The sequence below is a fragment of the Argopecten irradians genome, chromosome 1 (assembly GCF_041381155.1).
Source record: "Argopecten irradians isolate NY chromosome 1, Ai_NY, whole genome shotgun sequence".
In the NCBI taxonomy this organism is placed as follows: Eukaryota; Metazoa; Mollusca; class Bivalvia; order Pectinida; family Pectinidae; genus Argopecten; species Argopecten irradians.
In genome coordinates this window covers 70,404,591-70,412,445 of record NC_091134.1, presented here as the reverse complement: position 1 = coordinate 70,412,445, position 7,855 = coordinate 70,404,591, and the positions used below count along the sequence as shown (strand labels likewise).

The window sequence follows — 7,855 nt, the reverse complement described above, 5'->3', positions numbered from 1 at the left end:
ACTGGTATATCTGACTAAGGACGCGGTAACTGGTATATCTGACTAAGGTCGTGGTAACAGGTATATCTGACTAAGGACGCGGTAACTGGTATATCTGACTACTGGGACGCGGTAACTGGTATATCTGACTAAAGACGCGATAACAGGTATATCTGACTAAGGACGCGGTGACTGGTATATCTGACTAAGGTCGTGGTAACAGGTATATCTGACTAAGGTCGCGGTAACTGGTATCTGACTAAGGACGCAGTAACTGGTATATCTGACTAAGGTCGTGGTAACTGGTATATCTGACAAGGGACGCGGTTACTGGTATATCTGACTAAGGACGCGGTAACTGGTATATCTGACTAATGACGCGTTAACTGGTATAATTGACTAAGATCGCGGTAACAGGTATAACTGACTAAGGACGCGGTAACTGGTATATCTGATTAATATACCTCTACTTTATTTACATTATAAAATATACTTTGTTAAATCTACTAGCTCCCTGCTTTTTCCAAAAACCTCTCTCTGCTGTACTTGTGTGTTAGTCATCGAACTAGCACACCCCTAGAAGCTAGCACACCCTTGCACTCGAATATTTCCGTTCAACCAATCAGATTTGAGGTGGGCGGGACTTGTTTCCGTTCACGCCATCAGTTGCTAGGTGACGTAACAATTGGACGGAGCTAGTTTCCGATCACGCCAACTCCGTTGACGTACTCAGACGACGTTAGTATCGATCGGAAACTGTTACCGAACACGTCGTCATGTTTATCTTGTAAGTGAGAGGCTTGTGAAAAAATGTAATTGGGTCAGAGGATAACAGGCCTACATTTTACATGTACGTACAGTTGTTATGTATATATTTAGGCTACCTGTCTCGGAATTTCAACAATATTTATAGACTATATAAATTTAGTATTATGCCTAGTGGTATAAATGTTGAAATATCGAGAGATCATAGCGGAATCAAATTTTAATCTGCGGTTTGAATAGAAGCAAAACAAAACGGACATGGAATCAAAGTTATCATCTCGGAATAATTTGTATGTTTGAAGATAAGATTACGTAGATCGATTACAATGTAAAATTATCTCAATCTCCAATGGTCATTGCCGTACGCGACAGGAAAAGATAATGTTAGCGTATGAAAGAAATATATTTTTAGTCTAATCAAAGCTTTTGTATGTATCGGTATATTAAAACAGTTATAGTATGGGATTGAGTGATATATCAAGTTTCCGGTTTCCCTCGAACTTGTCTAGTATTTCTCTCGGCTCCGCCTCGGAAAATAGATAAGTCTCGGGAAGCCAGGAACTTGCTGTATCCCTCAACCCCATACTTTAACTGAATACTAAGGACACGGTTACTGGTATATCTAACTAAGGACGCGGTAACTGATATATCTGACTAAGGACGCGGTAACTGGTATTTCTGACGCGGTAACTGGTATATCTGCCTAAGGACGTGGTAACTGGTATATCTGACTAAGGACGCGGTAAATGGTATATCTGATTAAGGACGCGGTAACTGGTATATCTGACTAAAGACGCGGTAACTGGTATATCTGACTAAGGACGCGGTAACTGGTATATCTGACTAAGGACGCGGTAAATGGTATATTCTGACGCGGTAACTGGTATATCTGACTAAGGACGCGGTAACTGGTATTTCTGACGCGGTAACTGGTATATCTGACTAAGGACGCGGTAACTGGTATATCTGACTAAGGACGCGGTAAATGGTATTTCTGACGCGGTAACTGGTATATCTGACTAAGGACGCGGTAACGGGTATTTCTGACGCGATAACAGGTATATCTGACTAAGGACGTGGTAACTTGTATATCTGACTAAGGACGCGGTAAATGGTATATCTGACTAAGGTCGTGGTAACTGGTATATTTGACTAGGGACGCGGTAAATGGTATATCTGATTAAGGACGCGGTAAATTGCTTATTTTACTAAGGACGCGATGACTGCTTAAATTCTGAAACAGTTAATCTATTACATTTAAGTCATATTAACACCCAGGGTCGAGTAAGGATGGCATCCCATGTATGCGATGTGCAGCCGGTGTAACGTTGAAAATGAACCCCAGGTGAAAACTGAGCTTTTTTGTGCTATATCACTGAAGACACAAAGCAACACACCTCACCTGGTCACATTATACTGACAACGAATGAACCAGTCGCCCGACTCCCGGTATGCTGAGCGCTAAGCACGAGCAGAACCTAGAGCCTACCTCATAAGGCGAGCGCTCAACAGAAAGCCAAACGCGAGGTGGTGTCAAGGAAGGCGTTTTAAAGAAGAAAGTACATTGTAAGTTAGGGAAAAAAAGAGAAAAGATAAGATCCTTAATTTTATCTTCTTTTTCGAACATGCATTAGGGGCAGCAAGTACAATTCTAACGCCCTACCTGCAGGGCTGAAATAGTGGTATTGATTTGTGATAAAGACCATGGTAACCATTAAATTGTTTTATCACATGCCGAGTTTTTTTTGTTTTTTTGTTGTTGTTGTTGTTGTTTTTTCCTATAAATCTACTGGTTCTTATGATACCAAAATGAACAAATCACATTAAAAATATAATCAATTTTAATGCGTTTTTATAAAGTAACATCCGCGTCATTCGTTGCCTACTATATGTATACCAGATGTATTGTTTTGACGATACATTCTGTGTGCGTAATGTGTAGTATATAAGATGCGGACTACACTTCCTGATCATTATAAAAACAATCTATACATACGGCTGGAGAACGCGTGCTTCCACAGACACAACTTCCTCAGCCACACATCCTTGTCTCATTAATGGCACTATTAGCAGCTCAAAGAATCTTTACAACACAGGTATATTGAAGGTAAGTAGACGGTCAAGTTACACTATAACTAATAATATAAGTAATTTCTTATTTTACATTGACTTTTTAAAATTATGACATACGTACACACGAAGCAGCCTTACTATTAAATTTAAACGTTATTACTCATTCATAATTAGATTATATTGTATGTTGTTTGTAGAAAGTAATCAAATCGAAATAAAATTGTAAAATATTGACAATTTCATGGCCGAACTATTGTAGAACTTTAAATATAAGTGCTAAACTATTGTAGAAACTGGTATATCTGAGAGAAAATGATTTTCGGTTTAAATCTAATTATTGACACTTTTGACGTTACTGCTTAGTACAATGGTATGTATACCTAATAGACACTAACCACTATACCAGTATTATTGTGACACTGACTGATCCGCCAATATCTGTTTATTTGGTGTCATTCTGCAGTACGTACACTTACAATTTCCGCCTTATAGATGTCAGACATTCCTAGTGTCTGCATCACCCCGCTCTCCCCCTCCCCAGTCCGCCACTGTGGGAACCACACTCATCTCGACACATAATGCAGGACTCGGCCGAAGTATCCAACATGTTATTTGACTAAAGGCCCTTGCGACCCTTTCTTTCCCGTCTTACTACTTTTTATTGCTATATGTATCACTCATTACTGTTAATTGAAATATGGTTAAATCCGAAAATTGATACTAATAATGAATTAATTAAACTAATTAATTGGAGTAATTGTCTTTGGCGATTAGACAAAAACATGTTCAATCCATATAGCTTGCAAGCCAATTACCAAAACACTGATAGGCTCTTTACCACTGGTACTCAAGTACCATACACCCCCTCATCACCTGGGGGCAGGAGTGAATTTTTGGTGTTACATTCGTTGATCATTGGTTACTCCTTGATCAGCAAACCTACAATGTATTTGCATAAGTAAAAAAAAACCTCTTGTATTAAATTCTTAGTGAACTTGTATCATTTGATTTGATTCATTGCATTTATGATTATTTGATTTGATTTATTGTACTGGTATTCATGCCAATGAGGCAGTTAATGACGTCCCATTTGATTCTTGTCTTGTATGGACAGTGATTGACGCCCTCTTGCTTGATATGGACAGTGATTGACGCCCTCATGCTTGATATGGACAGTGATTGACGCCCTCTTGCATGGGCAGTTCTTGACGCCGTCTTGTTTTGTATGGGTAGTTCTTGTCGCCGTCTTGTTTTGTATGGGCAGTTCTTGTCGTCGTCTTGTTTTGTATGGGTAGTTCTTGTCGCCGTCTTGTTTTGTATGGGTAGTTCTTGTCGCCGTCTTGTTCTGTAGGGGCAGTTCTTGTTGCCGTCTTGTTTTGTATGGGTAGTTCTTGTCGCCGTCTTGTTCTGTAGGGGCAGTTCTTGTCGCCGTCTTGTTTTGTATGGGTAGTTCTTGTCGCCGTCTTGTTTTGTATGGGTAGTTCTTGTCGCCGTCTTGTTTTGTATGGGTAGTTCTTGTCGCCGTCTTGTTTTGTATGAGTAGTTCTTGTCGCCGTCTTGTTTTGTATGGGCAGTTCTTGTCGCCGTCTTGTTTTGTATGGGCAGTTCTTGACGCCGTCTTGTTTTGTATGAGTAGTTATTGTCCCCGTCTTGTTTTGTATGGGTAGTTCTTGTCGCCGTCTTGTTTTGTATGGGCAGTGATTGACGCACCCTTGTTTTGTATGGACAGTGATTGACGACATCTTGTTTTGTATTTGTAGTTCTTGACGCCGTCTTGTTTTGTATGAGTAGTTCTTGACGCCGTCTTTTTTTGTATGAGTAGTTCTTGTCGCCATCTTGTTTTGTATGGGCAGTGATTGACGCCCCCTTGTTTTGTATGGACAGTGATTGACGACATCTTGTTTTGTATGAGTAGTTCTTGACGCCGTCTTGTTTTGTATGAGTAGTTCTTGACGCCGTCTTGTTTTGTATGGGTAGTTCTTGTCGCCGCCTTCTTTTGTTTGGGCAGTGATTGACGCCCCCTTGTTTTGTATGGGCAGAGATTGACGCCCCTTCGTTTTGTATGGACAGTGATTGACGCCGTCTTTTCGATAACAATATAGTTATGTATATTGTCAGTAGTGTAGTGGACACGGCATATTTGCCCTATGAATTGAAGAGTACACGGCATATTTGCCGTCAGTAGTGAAGTGTACACAGTATATTTGCCGTCAGTAGTGAAGTGTACACAGTATATTTGCCGTCAGTACTGTAGTGTACACGGTATATTTGCCCTCAGTAGTGTAGCGTACACGGCAGTTTTGCCGTCAGTAGTGTAGTGTTAACAGTATGTTTGCCGTTAGAAGTGTAGTGTACACGGTATAATTGTCGTAAGGAGTGAATTGTACACGGTATATTTGCCCTCAGTAGTGTAGTGTACACGGTTATTTGCCGTCAGTAGTGTAGTGTACATGGTATGTTTGCCGTAAGAAGTGTAGTGTACACGGCATATACATGTTAAACAAACAGCTTTGTATATACATTTAAGTACGAAATTCAATTCACTTTTGTGCCTCTATAAAAACGTTCGTATCAATTGCATACGTTGAAACTGTAAAGTCGGATAGGACATACACAGACATCAGTTCACCTAACATCGCCACTTAGGATGGCCACTTAGAAGCATCCTCTAGATTTCTAGTAAACTATAATTATAAACACGGATGCTAATGTATAATATCCGGTAACAGTTTATTGTCCGGGTCGTCATTGAGCACAATGTATCGACATACATTACCATCATCCTTTTCAGCTTTATTTAAAATCGTTACATCACACAATCTCGATCAGAGCTGCTAACGACAATATCCTTAAAGTAATCTCAAGGCGTCCATAATGACTACTCCAAACGCCTATACTGACAACCACAGACGTCCTCACTGACCACCACATACGTCCTCACTGACCACCACAAACGTCCTCACTGATCACCACAAACGTCCACACTGACAACCACAAACGTCCTCACTGACCACCACAAACGTCCTCACTGACAACCACAGACGTCCTCACTGACCACCACAGACGTCCTCACTGACAACCACAGACGTTCTCACTGACAACCACAAACGTCCTCACTGACCACCACAGACGTCCTCACTGACAACCACGAACGTCCTCACTGACAACCACGAACGTCCTCACTGACAACCACAGACGTCCTCACTGACAACCAAAGACGTCCTCAATGACAACCACAGACGTTCTCACTGACAACCACAGACGTCCTCACTGACAACCACAAACGTCCTCACTGACCACCACAGACGTCCTCACTGACAACCACAAACGTCCTCACTGACCACCACAGACGTCCTCACTGACAACCACGAACGTCCTCACTGACAACTACGAACGTCCTCACTGACAACCACGAACGTCCTCACTGACAACCACGAACGTCCTCACTGACAACCACAGACGTCCTCAATGACAACCAAAGACGTCCTCAATGACAACCACAGACGTCCTCACTGACAACCACGAACGTCCTCACTGACAACCACGAACGTCCTCACTGACAACCACAAACGTCCTCACTGACCACCACAGACGTCCTCACTGACAACCACGAACGTCCTCACTGAAAACCACGAACGTCCTCAATGACAACCACAGACGTCCTCACTGACAACCACGAACGTCCTCACTGACAACCACGAACGTCCTCACTGACAACCACGAACGTCCTCAATGACAACCACAGACGTCCTCACTGACAACCACGAACGTCCTCACTGACAACCACGAACGTCCTCACTGACAACCACAGACGTCCTCACTGACAACCACAGACGTCCTCGCTGACCACCACAGACGTCCTCACTGACAACCACGAACGTCCTCGCTGACCACCACGAACGTCCTCACTGACAACCACAGACGTCCTCACTGACAACCACAGACGTCCTCGCTGACCACCACAGACGTCCTCACTGACAACCACAAACGTCCTCGCTGACCACCACGAACGTCCTCACTGACCACCACAGACGTCCTCACTGACAACCACGAACGTCCTCACTGACAACCACAGACGTCCTCGCTGACCACCACAGACGTCCTAACTGACAACCACGAACGTCCTCACTGACAACCACAGACGTCCTCACTGACAACCACAGACGTCCTCAATGACCACTACTGACGTCCTCCCTGACCACCACAAACGTCCTCCCTGTCCACCACAGACGTCCTCACTGACCGCCACAAACGTCCTCACTGACCACTACAGACGTCCTCCCTGACCACCACAGACCACCTTAATGACCACCATAGACGTCCTCACTGACCACCACATACGTCCTCACTGACCACCACAAACGTCCTCACTGACCACCACAGACGTCTTCCATGACCACCACAGACCACCTTACTGACCACCACAGACGTCCTCCATGGCCACCACAGACGTCCTCACTGACCACCACAGACGTCCTCACTGACTACCAAAGACGTCCTCACTGACCACAACAGACGTCCTCCATGGCCACCACAGACGTACCACCACAGACCACAATACTGACCACTACAAACGTCCTACCTGTCCACCACAAACGTCCTCACTGACCACCACATACGTCCTCACTGACCACCACAAACGTCCTCACTGACCACCACAGACGTCTTCCATGACCACCACAGACCACCCTACTGACCACCACAGACGTCCTCCATGGCCACCACAGACGTCCTCACTGACCACTACAGACGTCCTCACTGACTACCAAAGACGTCCTCACTGACCACCACAGACGTCCTCACTGACCACTACAGACCTCCTCACTGACTACCACAGACGTCCTCACTGACCACCACAGAGGTCCTTACTGACAACCACAGAAGTTCTCACTGACCACCACAGACGTCCTCACTGACCATCACTGACCACCTCACTGACCACCACAGACCTTCTCACTGACCACCACAGACGTCCTCACTGACCACCACAGACCTCCTCACTGACCATCACTGACCTCCTAACTGACCACCAAAGACC

At 44.1% G+C, this 7,855-nt stretch overlaps 1 protein-coding gene across 2 annotated transcripts in view; it reads left to right on the top strand.

Annotated features, from left to right (window-relative positions):
- The first annotated feature begins 2,688 nt into the window (after positions 1-2,688).
- LOC138307123 (uncharacterized) overlaps positions 2,689-7,855 on the top strand; it is a 46,534-nt gene continuing 41,367 nt past the window's right edge. For both annotated transcript variants that reach the window (XM_069247764.1, XM_069247757.1), the window contains exon 1: positions 2,689-2,851. The gene's annotated coding sequence lies outside the window, so the exon portion shown is untranslated. The remainder of the gene's footprint in view (positions 2,852-7,855) is intronic.